This window comes from Rhinatrema bivittatum, chromosome 7 (genome assembly GCF_901001135.1).
Source record: "Rhinatrema bivittatum chromosome 7, aRhiBiv1.1, whole genome shotgun sequence".
Lineage (NCBI taxonomy): Eukaryota > Metazoa > Chordata > Amphibia > Gymnophiona > Rhinatrematidae > Rhinatrema > Rhinatrema bivittatum.
In genome coordinates, this window is record NC_042621.1 from 152915793 (window position 1) to 152939205 (window position 23413).

At 42.4% G+C, this 23413-nt stretch overlaps 1 protein-coding gene across 2 annotated transcripts in view; it reads right to left on the bottom strand.

Annotated features, from left to right (window-relative positions):
* LOC115095541 (synaptotagmin-15-like) overlaps positions 1–23413 on the bottom strand; it is a 118243-nt gene that overhangs the window by 51271 nt on the left and 43559 nt on the right. The window lies entirely within an intron of this gene.

Here is a 23413-nt window from a genome sequence, read left to right on the forward strand (position 1 = left end):
GATCCTCGGATGCTGGCCCCGCCCCCTAGGCGTGCATGCACACAGGAGGCTTGTCATTTAAAGGGGCCAGCGCGGGAAGTCTGAACCCAGCCCTAAGATGATGTCAGATGCTGCAGGGTTATTTAAACCCTGCAGCTGGCCCTAAGCTTTGCCTTGCAACGAGGTTCGTTCTTAGGAGTTGCTAGTTGCTGTCTCTGGATGCCCGGCTATCTTGGCTTTGTACTTCTGACTTCTTATCCTGCTTCGTCCATTCACTCCTTCAGCTTCCTCATCATCTACAGGTACTTGCTTGCCCGGAGGACTCTCCTAAGTCCCAGGGGCTCGGGCTCTCACGGACTCCTCCCGGGGGAGCCGCGGGCTTCCAAGGGTGAAGACTCTTCTGGCCTCCTGGACCCATCTGCTCCCATCGACCATCTCTTCAGCTGCTTCCTTGATCCTTGGTCGCATAGGGTCACACCTAAATCCAAGAGGCCCGGGTCCCTACGGGCTCCCCCTGGGGGGACCTCGGGCTTCCAGTCGTGAAGCCTTCTTTGGAACACCTCTTCAGCGCCACCTCCTGGCGGCGACGCCTACTGTGGGTCCCCAAAGTACAACACCTGCAGTCTCAGCCGGCCCAAGAGTCCACAACCCTAACACCCCAGGGTTCTGATGGAACTCAAAAATGAAATTTCAGACCTATTAGTAAAACTTTGTAACCTAACATTAAAATCATCCAATGTACCTGAAGACTAAAGGGTGGCTAATGTAACCCAAATATTTAAAAAGGGCTCCAGGGGCGATCCAGGAAACTACAGATTAGTTAGCCTGACTTCAGTGCCAGGAAAAATAGTGGAAATTGTTCTAAAGATCAAAATCACAGAATGTATAGAAAGACATGGTTTAATGGAACAAAGTCAGCATGGCTTTACCCAAGGCAAGTAGTGCCTCACAAATCTACTTCACTTTTTTGAAAGAGTTAATAAACATATAGATAAAGGTGAACTGGTAGATGCAGTGTATTTGGATTTTCAGAAGGCGTTTGACAAAGTTCCTCATGAGAGGCTTCTAGGAAAAGTAAAAAGTCATGGGATAGGTGGCGATGTCCTTTCGTGGATTACAAACTGGCTAAAAGACAGGAAACAGAGAGTAGGATTAAATGGACAATTTTCTCAGTGGAAGGGAGTGGGCAGTGGAGTGCCTCAGGGATCTGTATTGGGATCTGTACTTTTCAATATATTTATAAATGATCTGGAAAAGAATATGAAGAGTGAGGTAATCAAATTTGCAGATGATACAAAATTATTCAGAGTAGTTAAATCACAAGCGGATTGTGATAAATTGCAGGAAGACCTTGTGAGACTGGAAAATTGGGCATCCAAATGGCAGATGAAATTTAATGTGGATACTTGCAAGGTGATGCATATAGGGAAAAATAACCCATGCTATAGTTACACAATGTTAGGTTCCATATTAGGATCTACCACCCAAGAAAGAGATCTAGGCGTTATAGTGGATAACACATTGAAATTGTCGGTTCAGTGTGCTGCGGCAGTCAAAAAGGCAAACAGAATGTTGGGAATTATTAGAAAAGGAATGGCGAATAAAACGGAAAATGTCATAATGCCTCTGTATCGTTCCATGGTGAGACCGTACCTTGAATACTGTGTACAATTCTAGTCGCCGCATCTCAAAAAAGATATAGTTGCGATGGAGAAGGTACAGAGAAGGGCAACCAAAATGATAAAGGGGATGGAACAGCTCCCCTATGAGGAAAGACTATCGAGGTTAGGACTGTTCAGCTTGGAGAAGAGACGGCTGAGGGGGGATATGATAGAGGTCTTTAAAATCATGAGAGGTCTAGAACGGGTAAATGTGAATCGGTTATTTACTCTTTTGGATAAAGAAGGACTAGCGGGCACTCTATGAAGTTAGGATGTGGCACATTTAAAACTAATCGGAGAAAGTTCTTTTTCACTCAATGCACAATTAAACTCTGGAATTTGCTGTCAGAGGATGTGGTTAGTGCATTTAGTGTAGCTGGGTTTAAAAAAGGATTGGATAAGTTCTTGGAGGATCAGTCCATTACCTGCTATTAATTAAGTTGACTTAGAAAATAGCCACTGCTATTACTAGCAACAGTAACATGGGATAGACTTTGTTTTTGGGTTCTTGCCAGGTTCATATGGCCTGGATTGGCCACTGTTGGAAACAGGATGCTGGGCTTGATGGACCCTTGGTCTGATCCAGTATGGCATGTTCTTATGTTCTTATTGTGGGTTAAACTGGAAAGAGGGAATCAAACATTCATTTATATTGATGTAATATATAGACCTCTCTCACAAAAAGAAGAGAATATTCACAAAATTGTTATGAAAAGGGAAGTGCTATTGCTAGGGAATTTTAATCTGCTAGATGTTGATTGAGACATCTCAGCTGCAGTGTCTTCTAGAAGCAGGGAGATCCTGGATTCTCTGCAAGGAAAACTATTTTGTTAACTGGTAATGGAATCCACATGGAAGGAGTTGATACTGGGCCTGGTGCTTACCAATAGGGACAGTATCTCTGATATTGTACTGGATGATCATTTGGGATCCAGTGTTCCCTGGATGGAATGGTTCAGTATTAGGGCGCAAGAGATGAAGCTTCATTGAAAGGCAAGGGTTGTAGACTTCAGGAAATCTAACTTTCTTAAAATGGGGGAGATTCTCAAGGAATCATTAGTTGGATGGGAAAATCTAGGGGGAAGTAGGATAGAAATGGACAAAACTAAAAAAGAAATATTATAGGAGCAACTAACCTTTTTTTGTTAGGAAAGTAAATAAAGGAAAGAGGAAAAAGAGGTCACTATGGTTTTCTAAAGAAGTAGCTGAAAAGGTAAGGAAGAAAAAGTTAGCATTCATAAATTACAAGAGATTGCAGAAAGAGGAAGACATGCGACAATATCTGAAAAAGTAAAGAAAAGCTGGGAAAGTAGACAGGAATGCAAACATTCAAAAAGAAGAAAAATGACAAATATGGTAAAACGGGGGACAAGTCTTTTTTAGATATGTTATTTATTTATTATTATTTTATTTTATTTATTTTCTGCTTTTTGTCACTTCAAAGTGGATTACATTCAGATACTGTAGGTATTTCCCTGTCCCCAGTGGGCTTACAATCTAAGATATTGATAGAAGGAAGTGCAAAAGTGGCATTATGAGATTCAAAGGTATAGGGAAGGATTATGTTGAGGCTGATAAGGAAAAAGCAAAATTGCTTAACAAATATTTTTATTCGGTGTTCACTGTTGAAGGCCCTGGAGCAGGACCACATAAAACAAACACAAATGAGATTGGAAATGAGGTAAACCTCAATTGATTTTCAGAACAGTGTATTTGTGAGGAGCTAACTAAACTTAAACTAGATAAGGCAGTGGGGCGAGATGGGATACATCCAAGGGTACTAAGGAAAATTAGAGATGTCCTGGCAGCTCCACTAGCTGACCTTTTTAATGCTTCTTTAGATTGAGGAGTACTTCCAGAGGACTGGAGACTTGTGGGTGTGGTTCCTATTCATAAAAGTGGAAATAAGGAGGTGGCTAGGAACTACAGGCCAGTTACTTTGACTTCTGTTTTGAGCAAATTAATGGAATCACTGCTAAAACAGAGGATAGTACAGTTTTTGGAATCCAATGGATTGCAAGATCTGAGGCAGCATGGTTTTTCCAGAAATAAATCCTGTGAGAAGAATCTGATCAATTTCTTTAATTGGGTGACCAGAGAGTTGTGTACTTGGATTTCAGTAAGCTCTTTAACATGATTCCCCATAGGAAACAAACAAATTGAACACCCTTGGTATGGAACCTAAAGTGACTGATTTGGTTAGAAACTGGCTGAGTAGTAAATGGCACTTTCTCTGAAGAGGGGGATGTTACTAGCAGTGTGCCTCAGAGATTGGTCTTTGGACTGGTTCTTTTCAATATTTTCATAAGCAACATAGCAGAAGGATTGCCAGGAAAGGTTTGTCTTTTTGCTGATGATACCAAAATCTTCAACAGGATGGACAGCCTAGACGGTATGGAGAAGATGAGGAAGGATCTAATGAAACTTGAGGAATGGGCTAGGGTCTGGCAGCTATGATCTGTATTTTTAAACACTAGAATACTGCCTTTAGGATGCAAAAACCAAAGGGAGAAGTACAGTAATGGAAGTGAAAGCCTTCTCTAAGCATGAAAGAAGAACAGGATCTGGAGTTGATTGTGTCTGATGATCTTAAGGTGGCCAAACAAGTGGCTAAAGTGATGGTAAAAGCCAGAAAGATGCCTGGTTGCACAGGGAGAGGAATGGTGATGATATTGCCCCTGATGAGACCTCATTTGGAATACTGTGTACAGTTCTAGAGACTGCACCTTCAAAAGGATATTTACCAGTTAGAATCTGTCCGGATGATATCTACTCAAACAGTCAGTGATCTTTGTTCAAAAGCAAATGGGGATAAACTTAAAGATATAAACATGTAAATCCTGGAGGAAAGGCAAGCTAGGAAAGTTATGATAGAGACATTTAAATATTTTAAAGGTTTCCATGTACAGGAGGTGAGCATCTTTGAATGGAAAGGAGGCTCTAGAACAAGGTGCCATAGGATGAGAATGAAAGGGGGTAGATTCAGAAGTAATTTTAGGAAATATTTCTTTACAGAAAGGGTAGTTGATGCATAGAACACCCTCCCAATGGAGATGATGGTGGAGACAAGAAAAGTAACAGAGTTCAGGAGAACATAGGATCAATATAGGGGATCTCTGATTGATGGAAATTTATAAAGCTAAATTAATTGGATGGAGGAGCAGAGAAGATGGGCCATAGGTCTTTTTCTGCCATCATGTTTCTGATTCTGTAATCACTTTTTACTTTACCAGTCCAAATGCAGGCTCAACCATGTGCTTTATTTTATCTACAAATAGTAGGTTGTAAGGACATTTTATCACTTATACCATAAACATTGATGTACAATTAGAAAAATGATGCGATCAATAGATTTTTGATGTTTTTGGGATGACAAAACAGGAGTGATAGTGTAAAGCATCACAAGAATTTATGAAAAATAAAAAAGTGAAGAGACTTGTTCTTGGTTATTTTGTGCTATGAGTAGAAAACCCCACTGTCCACATATTATTGAGCTGTGATTTTAAAGCACTATTTATGAGCACCAAAAATCTATTTTTGCAAAAACATATAATAAAAAGAATAAAAACATTTGTGTAAAAATTTATAGAAAATTAATAGAAACACTAAAAAAAAACCCCCAACAAAATTATTAACAAAAATTTAATTTGGGGGGAAGATTGGTTTTCATTTTATGGCATAACTTATTTGTACAGTTGGCTTTTTGTTTTTTATTTACATTTGTCTGTGGATTGATTGGGTTTCTTGCATATTCTTTTCAAGTCTTTTCCGCATGCCATGGTTGCTACATCTCTTACTACATTCTGTATCCATCTACAGAGCAGAAGAAGCAGATGAAAATATGGGTGTCTGTCCAATACCCAATGTGGATGATGGATATTTATATTTATTAGATTTGTGAATCACTCAACACAAAAGAGGCCTGAGCGATAAACATAAAAAAATGTACATAATCATAATTTTAAAAAAATTAGACAAAGTTAAAACAGAAAAACAATCATAAAATTATAAAAATCTTCAGTCTAAGAATGAAATAAAACAAAATAAAAATGACATCACAAAATAAAAAATATATGAAAATCAAAACAAAATAAAATGTTTTGCAATAAAAATAATTAAAAATAAGCTAAATTAAACAAAAATGTTTTGACCTTTTTCCTAAAAAGTTTAATTGAATCTGATTGCCTCAAGTCAATAGGAAGAGAATTCCATAAGGTAGGTCCGGCAACAGAAAAAGCACATTCACAGGTCATATGTAAACATACTATTTTCGTTGAAGGAATCTCGAGTAGATCACGTTGAACAGGTTGTAGGTTGGTAAACTTTTAATACTGAGAGTTAGTCCAGTGGCATGTCTGGTCATTTAATAGTTTAAAAATCAACATTGCAACCTTATATTTGATTCTTTCCTGGATTGATAGCCAGTGCAGTTTGATCAATGTAGGCGTAATATGTCCAGTCCTCTTTAAACCTGATAGTACTCGTGCGGCAGCATTTAGTAGCAACTGAAGTGGACGGAAGGTAGAGTAAGGAATACCAAGATACAAACTGTTGCAGTAATCAATGATAGGAAATATGGATGCTTGTAGTACTGTGCAAAAAATTGAGTCATGAAGCAATTTTATTAAGCTGGCAAGGACACAAAGCCTATAAAAGCCATGTGCAATGACTTTTTTAATTTGAGGACAGCAGGACAGTGTCATCTAAAATTACACCAAGACTTTTAATATGATTCTTAATAGGGAACGAGTGGTTATTAATAGTGATGTTTTTCTCATTAAGGGTGTTATATGGACTGTGTATTGCTAGAAATTCTGTCTTGGACATGTTGTGTGAGAGTTCGTTTTGCAGCCATTTAAGAATTGTTGAAAAACATATATTAAGATGTTCTAATGTATCACCCCAAGATGGGCGAATACGGAAAACAAACTGGATGTCATTGGCATAGAGTTTATAGCAGTCAGTCAAGGTTGAAAAGATTTTACAAATAGGAGAAAGGTATATATAAAAGAGTGAGGCTGATAGAACGGAACCCTGGGGGATGCCTGTTTTGATCTCGGAGAGAAAAAAAATATTATTGAATTTGATAGAATGTGATCTATTAGATAAATATGATTTGAACCATTTGAGGACTGTGCCAAAAAGGCCAAATTCTTGTAGTCAAAACAGTAAAATATTGTGATCTATAGTGTCAAAAGCTGAGAAAATATCAAGTGAAATGAGTAGAAACTTTTGACCAGAGTCAAGACCTCTTCTCAGAAAATATGTGAGAGAGAAGAATAATTTTGATATTAAGTGATTGACAAAAGCCAAATTGATGTGGGTCCAAGAGTTCAAACATTTACAAGTGCTCCATCAATTGGGAAAGTACAGCAGATTCTAGGATTTGGGTTAGGAACGGTAGAGAGAAGATAGGCCTGTAGTTACTAGGGTCTGACGGGTCAAGTGAGCTCTTTTTCAGTAAAGGCAGCTCTACGGCTTTTTTTAAGGGTGAAAGGGATAAAACCTTCACTGAGAGAAAGGTTAATTGATTTGAGAAAAGAGTGTTTCTTGAAGCCTTGTAAAGTGATGTAGGGCAGAGAGATTGAGGACATAATGGGGCAAATCTTTAAACTTACGCGAGGGTGCAGATTTGTTCACGCAACCCGGCGCGAACAAATCTACGCCCGATTTTATAACATGCGCGCGCTGCCACGCACATGTTATAAAATCCAGGGTCGGCGCACGCAGTGGGGTGCACAATTGTGCAACCTGCACGCGCCGAGCCGAGCAGCCTGCCTCCGTTCCCTCCGACACCGCTCCGAAATCGGAGCGGCCTTGGAGGGAACTTTTTTTTTGTCCTCCCCACCTTTCCCTCCCTTCCCCTATCTAACCCACCCCCCAGCCCTAACTAAATCCCCCCTACCTTATTTTGTGAAGTTATGCCTGCCTCTAGCAGGCATAACTTGCGCGCACCGCTGGCTCCCTGCCACGGCACAGACCGTTGTCCTGGAGCACTCGGCCCTGCCCCTGGACCACCATCACGCCTCCGGCCCTGCCCACGGACTGCCACCACACCCCCGGCCAGCCCCTTATTTGAAGCCCTGGGACTTATGCGCGTCCCGGGGCTTACACATGCCACCGAGCCAATGCAAGATAGGCTCAGCGCGCAAGGGGGGCAGGGGTAGGTTTTCGTATCTTACACGCGCAACCCTTTGAAAATCTACCCCAATGTATCATTAGATTTTGAAATCAGATTTTCTGCCTCTAATGAGGAGATAGTTTCAAAGTTCTCCCAGACTGATAAAGTAAGTGGAGCAGGATTAGTGTGCTAGTTTGGAACAAGGGAAAAGGAAAGGCAGAGTTTCTCTATCTTTAAATTGAAATAGATTAAAAAGATTCTGCACTAAGTGTAATAGTTGAGGACAAATGAGAAGGAGTTGAATTAGTTAATCTTTTAACTATGTTAAATAAAGTTTGGGATTGTACCCAACCTCACAGATTTTTTTTTTTTTGAGAAATGATCCTTCATTGCTGAGTTAACCAGACCTTGAAATTTGCAAAGTAAAATATGGAAAGATTGGGTGCCATCAGAGGAGAGAGCTTTCCTCCAAAGGCACTTAGCCCTTCTGAGGGTTTGCCTGGCTTTTTTGACTGGAGAAGAAAAAAGCCAGGTAGACAGTTTAGATTTGTGCAAAGTAACGGTTTTGAGAGGTGTCATTTGATCACAGAGATAAAAATTGAATTCCATTGGGTTAAGGCATCTTCTAACTTATCAAAGGTTATATAAGCAAGAAATGGCAAGATTGAATTGAGGAACTCAGAGGTGTCAATCAGGCCTCGACGAGCATACATAGATGGAGACCGGTGAGTAGTAGAATTGTCTGAGGAAATGGGAAGCCAAAATGTGATCAGGAAATGATCAGACCAAGGGACAGGAGCAATGCTTAGAGAATGTGCACAGAAGGACGAAATTGAGTTGTTAATAAAAACAAGGTCTAATGTATGACCAAGTTTGTGGGTAGGGACATGAACAATTTGAGACCAGCCAAGGGACTGTAATATATGTAAGAAGAGGGAACATTGAGAAGGTAAAGGAGAGACATCAGCGTACAAGTTAAAGTCACCTAGAATGACCATCTTGTTCAAATCAAACTGTGTGCGAAATAATTGTTCAAAAAATGGAGATCTGATAATAGGAATTTGGGTGGGGCATAAGTAAGACAAGTGGCATATTGCTGTAATAAAAGGATGAGTAACTCAAGAGCTCCATTACCGTTCAGAACTTCAGATTTAACTTGCCAGATGTTTTTATGAATAATTAAAAGTCCACCTCCACGTTTTTTGAGGCGGGGTTGTGAAATGTAGGAATAAGTAGGAGGGCAAATTTTATTTTAAACAAGATGGTCAGAGTCTAGCAACCAGGATTTAGTGATACAAAAAAAGGCTAATTGTTCTCTAAAAATCACATCATACAACATATGTACTTTACTCTTAACTGATTGAGCATTAACCAAGTAAATTGAAATCTCAGCTGGATGACAAACTGGATTAAACTTAGTGGTAGGAATTTGTACTAAGACAGCAGATCGACTCACAGTTTTCAGATTGAAGACAGAAGAAAAGTCACCATATCTTCCCCGACCAATGACTCTGGGAATATTGGAGATGGAACCCTGTCCATTACTCACAGTAGCAGAATTTCCATCCGCACTCAGCGCGCACGAAGGTGCATGACAAAGGAGCTCCTTTGTTGCGCTCCTTCATGCCCATGGCACCTCCAGCGTCGCCCGTTGGCTCTTCACCCCCCACCCCCCGTCATGGTTATATCATCAGGGGGGTGGGGCTGGGAGCCACCAATGTGAAAGGAGCCGGCAGGGTTTGGGCAGACTCAGTGGTAAAAGTCCCAGTGGAGCCAAAGGTCTCAAAACAGCTCATTGAGCCAGGGATAGAGGTCACAGCAGCAGCAAATTCCCCCTTACCAGTGTTACCTGCTGCTCTTCACCCCCACTGAAATGGTGTTGTGATCGGGGGGACAGGGCTGGGATCCATCGATGTGAAGGGAGCCAGCAGGGCTCAGGCAGACTTAGTGGTAAAAGTCCTGGTGGAGCCAAAGGTCTCAAAACGGCTCATTGAGCCAGGGTTAGAGGTCACAGCAGCAGCAAATTCTGGTATGGTAAGTATGTTTACAGGGTCATGCTATTACTACCCTTACTCAATAAGCCTTCGCACGGTTAATGCAACTCCAACATTGCTCTCTGCTTCAACAGCAAGGGGAAATGAGGAAGAGAGGATTTGCATTCAGACAACAACCAACAAGGACTGAACTTCACAATCTGGGTAAACAAATAAGCATGGGGATAGCTTACTTATTATGGCGGTTACTACCCTAAACCAATTAAGCCTGATACTTCACTTTGAATGCATATACAGCACTGTTCTTTGCTTCAACGGTAGGGGAAAATGTGGAAAACAGGATTTACATTCTGACAACATCCAACAAAGCATTGATCTGTGCAGTCTGGGTAACCAAGCATTGGGGTAACTTGCTTGATGTGGCGGTTACTCCCCTTAACCATTAAGCCATTATGCTCGCCTTTGATGCAACTCCAACATTACTCTCTGCATCAGTGACAGGGGATGGCAGGAAATTTGAATCAAACAGTTACCAACAAGGGCCCTGAACTTGGTGGTGATGAAACAGATAAGTATGGGAAAATAATGAAACAGATAAGTATGGGGAAATAAGTGTGGGAGCTTGCTGGGCAGACTGGATGGGCCGATTGGTCTTTTTCTGCCGTCATTTCTATGTTTCTATAAGTAGCATGTATGAAGGCATAATCTCCTGTATGGGTATAGATGTAAGGATGCCTTGGATGGAGTCCTGTTGGGTAAAGGCCCCATTTCTCATTGCTCTTACCCTTTCTGTGGTGGGTTTCTGTGTATAACAACAGTTGTGAGCTTTGGCTGGGTTGACTATTGACTCTTCTAAATAAGACAAAAAAGTGTCTTTTGTCATCTGAGCACCCAGTGTTGCACCTTTATGAGCAGGGTACAGATATGGAAATAAGGTCTCCCACTCCATTTTGATATGTTAGCTTTCCATGTTGCAGCTCACTGTGCTTTAAATCTTCTTAAGATGTGATCTATTGTTTGGTGTAAGAGATGTTTCCTATGTGTTTTTCTCCCAATGTTTCTTATGGAATAGGGGCACATAATTATTAATATAAAACAAAATTAACCCATCAAAATAAAACCCACTCAGTCCAACACAATATATATAGATTCAATTAAGCACTTGCAACTTAATTAAGATGATCAGCCACCCAACCTTCCCTCTTCCCAGCAGACATCCCATCACCTCCCACTTAATCATCACAGTACCCAGTTACAAATTTGGCAGCCTCACAATACACTTAGGGGTAGGTTTTATAATGTGCGCACGCATGTCCATGTGCGCTTCGCTTCCCAGCGCACATAATAGACGCGCCAGATTTTATAATCAGCACGCATATGTTCGGATGGTGCACGCAAGGGGGGGGGGACTTTTGCAATTTCTGCGCAGCGACACATTCCGGCCTTCCCCAGTTCCCTACCCCCCTACCTAACCTCCCTTCCCCTTCCCCTCTGCTCCCCAGCCCCTAAATCCTACCTTTTTTCTTTGTTTCACACGCCAGCAGCCGGGTCATCAGGACAGCGATCAATGGTGCTGTCCCGGCCCACCCAGAACACGCCCCCAGCCTGCCCCTTCGAAGAAGCCCAGCACTTGTGTACGTACCGGGCTTTACGCGCGTGGCTGGGCCCCTTTGAAAATTAATTCGGTGCATGCAAGGCTCAGCCACGCGCGTAAAGCCCAGATTTTTCGTGTGCAGGGCTTTTAAAATCCAGGCGTTAGTCAACCTATATAAATATATATATATATATATATGTTTCAGAAGCTATTCAGATGAGGCTGAGCGGTGATAATTTGAGCATGTGTTTTAGTTTCCTGCCCTTAGTTCTCCCTAATGTTACACTATGAACATGCTCCATGCACGCTCTCTGCCTTATTCCAAATGCTGCTGACAGTAGCCGAATGACTTTGGATGGCTGAAAAGGGAAAATGAGAGAGATCTGGCCTAAACCCCTGAATAGAGAGGGTTTATTTGGGTTTTCTGACCATGAGTGGGGCCTTTGGAAAATGGAGAGTGAGAATACACTTAAATTGCACATGGAAGAAAATAATTTTGGAAGCTATTTTTTCCAAAAATTAACAGGAAGGCACTGAGGTAAAAATCTCTGATGAAGCATCTGTTAGAAGGATAAGGTGTCTGTTTCACCTTCTTATTGGTTGGCCCTTAATGCTTGTTCTTTAAACACAAAGGAATAAGATGACATTTGACTGCGTCTGCTATCCTAATGAATATCAGACATATTTTCACCCCTTGACAATATAGACCTTGACATTAAACTGAACACTGGAGCTTGGCAGGCTTAATCAAATGGAGCCGGTTTTTGGAAGTGCTCCCAGGTAAACACATGTAAGAGTATACTTAAAAGGAAGCACCAGGTGCAGAAGACAGAGAAACAGAACAACATATTAAATTGCTGATTAAAATATAGTGTACCATTTTTATAATGACTATCTTAATAACAAAACTTGAGTAGAATTAACAATTCATGTGTTTTTGGTTTTGGTGGGGCCCATACGTTTCCTCCTGTTCTTTTATGCTTCCAGCTCAGTTGGAATCAGCTTCTATTGGGTTAGTGCCATAAGCCTTCATTTATCCCAGATATTCAAGGGGATAAACGTCCCATGGAACATCCTTGATTAAAATTATCTGACTTCCTTTAGCCAGATAATTTTATTCCTAAGAGATCAATATTGAAAAGAAAATGGCTAAATAATTTAGCCAAATAAAAGTTATCTGGCTAATTACATGAGATATTCAGTAGCTTGGCTATGCTACTAAATACCCCCGTATTGGTGCTACTTAGCCAGATAAGTTATATCTAGATAAGTAAAACCTGCTCTATGGCAAGTCTAGCTTATCCTGTTAACTTAACTGGATAAGTCCAAATATCAGTACTTATCCAGCTAGCTGAATAAGTAGGGTCGCCCCCCACACCCAAGTTATCCCGCTAGCTACCTAGCTGGATAAGTGATTTACTGCTGAATATAGCCAAATATTCAGCGGCTGACAGTTTGCCAAATAAGTTGCTACTTATCCAGCTAAGTAGTGTTGAATATCAGGCTCCCACTGCTTATCCTTTGAATATTTCTGGTTAGGTGTAAAGTTATCCAGACTCGTGTGGCCGATAATTTAAGCCATAATTGTCTATATTGAAAATAGCCAGTTAATTAGTGCTGCAGAGGTTTAGGAAAAAAAAAACAAAAGAGCACGTAGGTCTAGTGCCTGAATTACTGCCTCCCCCAGCCAGCCACCATAGACCCTGCAGGGCTGAGCCTCCCAAACCCCTCTGAAAAAAATGTTTATCCCAAAATCCAGACCTGACCTCCTCCCTCACGCTTCTCATTTCAAAAGGAAAGTGCCACAATTATCTCGTCACTGGCTTCCCTCCCTCCCCCCCCCCCCCCACACACACACACACACACAACCTAACCCACCCATCCTGCTGGTAAATTGAAATTTTCTGATCTTTAATGGAGATCATGGCATTTTGCTATTTAGACCCTGGCCTGGAACTTAATAATCAATGCTGGAAGCATTGAGGTGGGGTACTTTTGATACCCTGCATTCAGACACCAATTTTATGTAGCCCTCTTTTGAGGCACATAAAAGGAGATAGCATTTGATGCCTATTTATGAACTAAGCACCAGTCTCTCATAGGTTGACAAAAAATTAAAATGGTTGAGTAGATGATGTAGTAGACTTGGCACAGAGGGAAGGGTAGTATTTATCAAGTTAGATAGAAAAAATACAAAATGCTTCTTTCCCCTCTATGACCCCTCTGACTGCACCCAACTTCTTCTATGAACTCACAGATGCCTCTCTCGAACCTATGCCTTGGAATAAAGGAGGGTCTCACAAAAGATATCCTCAACAATAGAAAATGTTTCTTTCTGAGGTTTCCAGCGGGCAGAGAAGAATGATATTAAAAATTCACTAATTAAACATTCTGCCCAAGAAGCTACCTGAATTCTAGTGGAATGAGCCTTCAAATCCTATGGGAACTCAAGACCTTTGAAAATGTACACTGACACAATCATTTCCTTAATCCATCTAGCAATAGAGGCCTTAGAAGTTTTTTTCCCTTGCTGTGACCACTGAATAATACAAACAGGTAACCAGATTTCCTAAAACTATTCGTAACCTTTAAATATCTAAGAGGAGTCCTCTGTACATCAGAACTTGAAGCTCCTGAGATTGTGCAGTAGTATCTGAACCCAACCTCCTAAACACCAGCAGCTTCATTGACTGAAAGGAAGACACCACCTTAAGCAAAAAAGAGGGAGCTATCCAAATGACAATCCATCCTTCAAAAATTGAAGGAAAGGATCTTTAGAGGACAAGGCTTAAAGTTCAGAAATATGTCTCACCAAACAGCCACTAAAAACACTGTCTTCAGCGTAACAGCTTTCAAAACTGCTTTCTTTATAAGCTCAAAATGAGGTTTGATAAAGCCTTCAACACAAATTAAGGTTCCAAGTGGAACCAATCTTCTAATCAGCAGCCAAAAATGTTTCACTGTTTTCAAGAACCAGAGAACATCAGGATGTGACACTAATGAAGATTTGTGAACCTTACTTCGATAACAGGACAATGCCATTATCATTACCTTAAGAGAATTCAGTAGGGATGTGAATCATTTTTTAACGATTTAAATTATCGTCAGATAATCTTTAAATTGTCATTAATCGGTAAGGGACTTGATACAATAGGAATTCCACCGATTTATCATGAAAAATGGGGGTTTTTTGTTAGTGCGCACTAACAGAAAATGATACAATTTGACACTTTTCAGGTCAAGTTAAGGTCAGTTAAGTCAGTTAGGAATGAATATGTATTCCTATTGGCTGGCTGCCCTCTTATTTATTGATGTTAGCAAGGTTCCCACTGAGGTGATGGTTTAATATATGGGGGATGGGTGGAAACGGTTGGTAGCTTGACAAAAAAAGTAATGTGATCACTGATCAGTCAATGTGACTAGAACTTGTGCCCTATCCCTGATACAGGGAGTGTTGTGATCTTCCTGCACACAGTGCCCTATCCTGGTTACCGGGGGTGTTGTGATCTTCCTGCATGCAGTGCCCTATCCCTGATACCGGGAATGTTGTGATCTTCCTGCATGCAGTGCCCTATCCCTGATACCAGGGGTGTTGTGATCTTCCTGCATGCAGTGCCCTATCCCTGATACCGGGAGTGTTGTGATCTTCCTGCACGCAGTGCCCTATCCCTGATACCGGGAGTGTTGTGATCTTCCGGCACACAGTGCCCTATCCCTGATACCGGGAGTGTTGTGATCTTCCTGCACGCAGTGCCCTATCCCTGATACCGGTGGTGTTGTGACTTTGGAAAAAGTGCAAGCAATTGTTGCCAGTCCAAAAAGAAGTGCCTGAAACTGGAAATGTCCATTCAGTACTGCAAACCTGTGGTATTACTGATGATCTTTCCAAATAGGAATGTGCAGATAAGCCTTCAAAAGATCCAACAATGCCAGATATTCTTCTTTTCTGACTGCTGTAATTACCAACCAAAGAGTTTCCATTCAGAAATTAGGTTCTCTTAATGATTCTGTAAAGTAGTGGCCCTATACCCCTCCCCCTTTAACCTGAATAGGACCAAGCATCTAGTCTGTTCTACCTGAAATTCTATAGAGAGAGCTCTGTGGGTGGGACCCTGCTGAGCAGCATAAGGGAGTGAGCCCAACTGGGAATGGAAAGTCCCTGCATCTCCAGGAAAAGCCAGCTCATAAATCCTCTCTAGTAATTGGTAATGGTGGAAGTACACTGCTGAAAGTAAGCAGTCTACTATTGTGTATGCTGACTTATGTAAATAAAGCTAGAATCTTTAAGAAGAAAGTCTGGAGTCCTGGGTGAATTGTGTCTCCTACCTAAGAAAGTTACTCAGCTATCCTTAATATGGTGTCAGTTCAGGGATTTCTGCACTATGCTCTCCACAGAAGGAAAAGAAAGTGTGTTGTTGTTGTGCATTGACTGCTAAAGGAACAGTGCTGCTAGCTGTACACAAACTTTGAGGACTTTAAATGACTGTGGCTCAAGAAGGAGCACAAAAGCCAAACAGCTTAAAATGTTTTCTGTAATGTAGAGAGCTGTGTCTTGGGGTCTGAATCAAAATAATAACTTTCAAGGTGTACTGCAAGTAAGGAGAGTAGCTCTTCTTGCTTAGACAGAAAATATAAATGAGTTATTTGCTGGAGAAGCAGGGTTTTATTTCTTTTTTGTTTGCCTTTTTCTCAGAGAATAAAAAAAGAACAGTTTGTGGCAGTGTGTGTTTGAAAAGGGAGTGGACCTGAAGAAAAATGAAGCTGCTAGAATTGGTGTGAGTCTTTAAGCAGGGCATGGCCCTCAGCCGCAAGCCAGGTGCTCTGCACTTGTGCTCAAGGAAGTCAGTCTTGTCTGTGGAAACATGACTAAGCAAGAAATGCAAACTGATTTCAAATCCTCTTGGAAGGACAGAGGCAGCTATAAGAGTATGCCATAAAGTGCCAGACTGCTTGGGCTTGTGCCTTGAAAGAACAGGAATCCAGCTGGGTGCTTATGCCTGCCAGTCTGGCAGAAGTAAAACTGGAAGTAAAGAATACATAGCAGCAATATGAATCACAGGATTGGTGCTTTACCCTCCACACAGACATGTGTAGAGGAAGTTAATAGCAACAAGAGTGGTTGGGCAAGAGAGCAGCCCGAGGACAATGTGACAGGAAAATCTGGCATGGAATCAGTGAACTCACCGCTGAAACAGGTAGTGGAAGAAATTATAAGGCCAGTCTCCAGCCCAAGAAAGTTACTCGGCTATCCTACAGATGCATTCATCTTCTTCATATCCAAAAAGGGGTGAAAAGTGCCTTCTGTCTTGGGCATCACAAAATATATGGAACAACATCCCCAACCTCTTTCCTCTTCTAGTTCCAGAATCACCACAGTTAAAAGGAAAAGCCTATCCTTTTAATGGATCTTACCACTTTTCTTTTTACCTGACAGGCACATGGAGAGACTATGAGCGCCTCAGCTACTAGCCAAGCAAAATCTAAGGCATAATAATCTCTTACAATGGAAAAGGAACTACTGGTCTGTCATTATCTTGGCCCACTCCTCATAAAACAGGCACAGCCTTTTCCCAATTCATATGACCAAGGAATGGACCAATTGAACTTCATTGAGAACTCTTGGATCCTTCCAAAGCAGACCTCACTTTCTCTCGAGAACTTCTGCAGACTCCTTGAAAGGGCTGGCATTTAGTCTCATACTGATGCTGTGACAAATAACTTTTCCCTGGATGGTAGCACCTGGTGTCCCAAAACTTTACCTACCAGAGAAGGATTTTTAGATTCCCTTAGGCTTATCCTCTGCAACTTATGAGGCTTTGAATCTCCCAAGCTCTTAATCAATTTCTCCAAATCTTCTCTAAAGAGAAACATTCCTTCATCCAGCAAGGCCATAGAAACCGAGGGATTGGATGTTCAAATAACAGCCTTACTAGTTTTGGAAGCTGTTTAGATGATTGCAAAGCTTGGCAGTAATTCATGGGGAGTAGGTGGGGAGCTGGCATTTGGATTAAGTATGGGAATTTATATGCTTACCTGTCTAGGATGGTAGAGAACCAATGAGGAAGGCAACAAAAACAGTCTTTGAGAAGGAACTGTATCCTACAAGTGGTCAAGCATCTACTGCTGGCAGCTTGGATATATCCTTGGCAGTCTGAATTGAAATAACTGGGTCAGACTCTGCTGGTATGTAATGTTACTATAATCAACTTAGCAGCATATTCGGCATCTCCAATGCAAATTTATCTCACAGATATTCGTTGCAGATATCCTGAAAACCTGACTGGCTGTAGGGTCCCTGGAACAAGTTTGGGAAGTCCTGGTCTAAAATTCCTCCAGCATACTGCAGTATAGTAGGCAAAATTCCAAAAAGAAAGATTTAGCAAACGTTTTCTTGATTTGCTCCATTGCAAATATTGTGCTTGATCTATCAATAAAAATATTTTTAAAAAAACAAATCTGGAACAATTTCTATACTGATCCAAACATATGGATGGCATCCTCCACTTCAACCTTCAAAGGTGTAAACCTAGGTTTCAGTCCCACTGTGGGATGTTATAAGCAGGCCAGGTTGGGGAATTGATATAGGAAGGATTTTAACTGTGTGTTTGGCAATTTTTAAACAGCCCACATAGTGGCAAGTATTACATTGACCTTTTTTGCATGTGATTTGCATGGATGAATAATGCAAATGCATACAAAGTAGGGCATTATTATTATTATTTTATTGCAGCCAACTGAGAAGGTGGTCAACTGTGATAAAATATCTACACCTATCTGAAATACGTTAGATGTGTGACAGGAGGTCCGGGATCCTAACGTGGGTCCTGAGGCTCACGCAGCACATTTAAAGTGGCAGAAAAAAACAAAAAAAAAAGTCAGATCTAGGTCAGATTGCCACCAGGTTGCCCCTGACCCCGACACAGGATATAATTTAAGGTACCATTTTTGGGGACTTGGAGGGTTTGATGTTGGGGCTTCGGGGGCCGGGGACTTGATCACTGAGGTACTTTGGGGAGGCCGGGGGGTAAGGTGTTTGATCTAGGGACCTTGGAGGGGATGGGGTTGGGGGGGCTTGACTGATTTACGGAGAGAACCGGAGATGGGAATGAGAAAAGGTGCTGAAGTCTGAAAGTAATTGTTTGTTGGGGGGGGGGGGGGGGGGGGGGAACTGCTACCTCGTGCATATTTTTAACTTTCTTTTTTAACTTTTTGGGGGTGTTAGGGCCACTTCAACCAGCGGCCCAGGGGTGAAAAAGAGGTCAGCACTGACTCTGCTTACCCTCCCTGTCTGCCGTGACCTTTTTTTTTTGGGCCAGTGGCCCTTTAAGGCAAAGGTAGTCCCATGAGTTTGGGGCCACCATCGCGTTAAAGAGCCACTCGCCACATTCTTTTGTGCCACGGTGTTTGGCCAGGACACTGAAGAATACACCATACGCCGCAATGCTTTTTTGAGGGAGGGGCCCCACTGTCACGGTTGACACCCCGCTGCAATTGTGGAATCTCTTCTGTGAAAAAACATCGCAGCTTAGTGCACCTAGGGATTATTTTGCTAACCGAATTTTGTCTGAATATGGACCTCAGTATAGTTTAGTGTTCACGCCACTTGTCTATTCTTTTCATAAAAAATACAATTGCATATCTCTTTCAGGAAAAGTGATCTGTGAAGCTGGAAAGAATGTCTCTCTTATTAATCCATGCATGTATGTAGGCAAGCACGACACCGGGTGGAAGCCATCTTGTTCTCTCTGGTATCTACATGATTAAACATCTCCACTGCACAATAAACAGGTGTTTATCTGCATGCTTTTAACTGCAGCGAGGGAGAGTGATTTTACGACAGTCAATTTGCCCATACAAATCGCTATTTGCCCATATAAATGGAATTTGAGAATGGTCATGTATATAGAAGTTAAACCTTACGTCTAGCTTAAGGATTTTTTTGCTAGACTGAAGTACTACCTGAGGATTTCATTGCATTAGAATCTGAAGAGCAGGTGGAAAATCCCCAGGCTAGAAAGAGCCCCATATTTGTTTGTATTGTTCAGCTATATCCAAGTAAGATTCTGCCAGTTAGTTTCAAACTTGATTTACTGGGCAGTCATCTATCAGTGGGAAAGAAACAATAAGCATTTTTGAAGGTGAGCGGGCCAGGTCTGCTTCTCTCAGCTGCTCTTTCTTCCTTTTATGTAGACTGTCAATCAGTAGTCATCCATGTAGCAATTATCTTGGCACCTAGCTGTTATCATTGATGGGTCACAGTTCATTTATTTGTAATAGACATCAGTGATATTTCCATTTTCCAACACTTGCTTATCTGTAGTTTTAACCACAATGAAATGGTAAACAGTCTGGACTAAACAAATCTTTTTTTTTTTTTTTGCACTGACCAGATGAAGGGAGTATATCTCCAGAAAATTACTATTCACCACCATGCAAAAAAAGAATATTCAAATTGTGTCATCTCAATAACAGCAACACAGATTCTTTCCACTACCAGGCTCTCTGTGAAGTAACACAAAATCCTGGGAAAACATATACAGCACTTATGAGGCAAACCTGCCCTACCAATCCAGCAGTAACACCTGGAACTCGAACAACTACAATCCAGGATACAAGAAGAAAGCAATGCAAAGATTGCAATATGCCCTAGAACACCAATGCATCTCCTATTGGAAAACAGAACAAACTGGACTGCTATACATGTCTACACAGAAAATACACGTTAGCAGAATACTTCACCTCAGTCACAAATGCAAAAAACAGGTGGACCCTCAATAAATACCGAATAAGTGATCACAGACTAGAAATAGAAAGATGCAGACAAAAACTAAACTTGAAATCACAAGAAGACAGACCGACTCTGTATGCAATCCAGCACTGGAGAAATAGAAACAGAAATGCATTTCTTCCTGTGCTGTGCAAAATACAGAGATCAGAGATGCACATTTCCCAAAGCTGACACAGAAAATCCAAGACTTCCCACACAAAGGGGCGGATTTTCAGAGCCCTGCTCGCCTAAATCCGCCCAAAACCGGGCGGATTTAGGCGAGCAGGGCCCTGCGCGCCGGTGAGCCTATTTTACATAGGCCTACCGGCGCGCGCAGAGCCCTGGGACTCGCGTAAGTCCCGGGGTTCTCCGAGGGGGGCGTGTCGGGGGGCGGGCCCGGTCGTCGTGGCGTTTCGGGGGTGTGTTGGCAGCGTTTTGGGGGCGGGTACGGGGCGTGGCTACAGCCCGGGGCGGTCCGGGGGCGTTGCCGCGCCCTCCGTACCCGCCCCCAGGTCGCGGCCCGGCGCGCAGGAGGCCCGCTCGCGCGCGGGGATTTACTTCTCCCTCCGGGAGGCGTAAATCCCCGGAGAAAGGTAAGGGGGGGGTGTAGACAGGGCCAGGCGGGTGGGTTAGGTAGAGGAAGGGAGGGGAAGGTGAGGGGAGGGCGTTAGAGGATTCCCTCCAAGGCCGCTCCGATTTCGGAGCGGCCTTGGAGGGAATGGGGGTAGGCTGCGCGGCTCGGCGCGCGCCGGCTATACAAAATCCATAGCCTTGCGCGCGCCGATCCAGGTTTTTAGCAGATACGCGCCGTCTCTTTTAGACCAGCTATGTAATCAACTCGAGTATTTTGGCTTTCATCAGTAAAGTTTCATATATGCTGGCTGTCTATTTTTAATGGGTATAGTCTGAAAGTATTATTTTCAACTCATTTTGTCTGTACTGCTCAAATATCAAACTTCATCAAAATCCATTCACTGGTTTCTCTACTGATACTAGATCACAGATGGATGGACAGACAGGCAAGGCACAGACTGCCGATAGGGAATTCTTTTGTTTCCATTTGGTAACGGAGAAGGGCAAAGCTGTTCCTCCATGAACAGTTACTTCTCATTGGTACTTTCTCAGAGAACTGCCTTAGACTGTTTAGTCACTCAGTGCTCGGTTATTGAATAACATTCACTGAAGAAGTTACCAGTCCGATTGGCCATCAGCTTCGTAACTCAACTCACTTTACTGCTTCACACACTGCCACCGTTCCATGAAAGAAGATTTTAATTGTCTCATTTGCTCAAAGCAACTCTAAAAGTTTCCCTTCTTACTGTGTTTAGGTAAAAAAGCTACAGAGAAACTGTGGAAGGATACCCCTGCCACGTGTTAAATCTTTATAAATGTGAACTATTTTACTATTTTCAACTGAAACATGGTTCATGACAGCAATAAGCCCTTCCACTGGTTCTTTACTAGTCCCTGTTCATCCTTATTGGACTATAAAAGGATTGCACTTTCCAGCCTGTTTGCTTCATTAGAAAACAAAACCTTTCCTAGAGGCCAATCAGAAGTCAGATTCTGCATGCATTAACTCTGCTGAATGTGTTTCCTAAAGTGGTTTGTAATTCCATTTTCTATTACGAATAACGCTTGTGGCACATAGCTCTATTGCTAGAGTACAGACCCTTGGCATTTGGCATGGGGTGCCCAGTCTGGATCACGGGCATTTATCTGGGGATCTTGCTCTTTACTACAGGAACGATTGCTTAATTGTAAGCCCGATGACTAATTTCATAAGCAATTGCAATGGGAGTTAAAAATACAATTGCCTTTTCAGAGATACTTTCAAAATATCTGCTGTACTGAGTGTTCAAAAACCCTACAGTTCTGGCTTCCACCAGCGATACAATAACAGTATCTGTTCCAGCTGGAAACACAAATACAGCATTATGGGAGGGAGTTTGGGAAACTGGATTATCTGGCTTACTGTAAAATAAGAGAAATCATTACTATATGTTTTAAATTTATTCACAATTTTATCCAAAAGTTTTAAAAGTTAATTTGTGACTTGGTAGAAACATTAATAATGTTTTTCATTGTTTTCCTGTGAAAGGAATAAAAAGGTCTTCAGCCAAAGTACCCAAAAGGTGCCCTTAAAGTGCTGTTGGATGCCCCCTGCTCTACCTACCTATACCCTCCCTGGTACAAATTCCTCCCAGGGTTGCAGATGCTGAGAGTACAGGCCTTGGGTGGGGGATGGGGGGGGCAGGTGGGCAGGTGGGCCTTAAAAGGAGAAGCAGGTAGCTTGCGCTCTACCCTCCTGTGATACCCACCCACCTGCCCACTGGCAGGCTAACAGGATTCACCAGAGAGGGGGGGGGCAAATCAACCGGTTTGGAACCCCTCCTTTCACACCTTGTTGCACCTCTTTCCCCCACCTCCCCTAGATATGGTTCTTACCTGCACCCCCCTACTCCTCTGCTGGCTTCACTCTGAATGTGCATGGCCCCCGTGCTCTCATGGGATCCACCAGCCCCGAGAGTTCGAACTTCAGATTCAAAATAACGAAGGGGAAGGCAGATGAGAGAAAGTAGATCTGCTCTCTTCTGCCGGCAGGAAAAGATCACGCTCGAGATGGGGGCGAGAAGGGTAGATGGTTGAGCTAGACAGCATTAATGCGCTGAGCCCCCATAGCGTGGAGCCTAGGGCAATCATCCTAATTCATCCCACCGTTGGAACAGCCCTGCATGAGAAATAAATGGGGGCGGGGGGGGATGTTGGTTAAAGAGGAAAGGTGGAATTGAGTATGTGTCACAGCTTTGAGTTCCAGGCTGCCCAAGCCCACGGTGCAGTATGTGGTTAATGAGAGAGTGGACTAACCACATTTGATGGAGCTCCTAACTCCAGGGGAGAGGAGGGGTGGGGAAGGAAGGAGTCTTGCAGCAGGAAAGGGCAGTAGCAGGGGGTCATGCCATCACTACCTGTCCCAGCAGGCAGGTTGAGGGGAGGTAGTTCAACCGCTCCCTCCACCCCAGGGGGCCAAATAGTGAGGGAGCAAGCTGGCTAAAAAGGATCAAACTTGAAGAACTAGGGCCTAGCTAGTTCCGTGGTGGAAAGGAGATGACGCGATAGTTTGATTGCTCTTGCTTGGGTACACACGTGTTTTTTTTGTAACTTACTGTAAATAAAGTTGCAGCCCTGTTTTCTTTCTACTGAAACCATTGTTGCATCGGTCTATCGCTGCACTAAGGAATTTTGGCGAAGAAACAGGCAAGAGCAGATGGGGGGATGGGCAGACATCATGGCTGC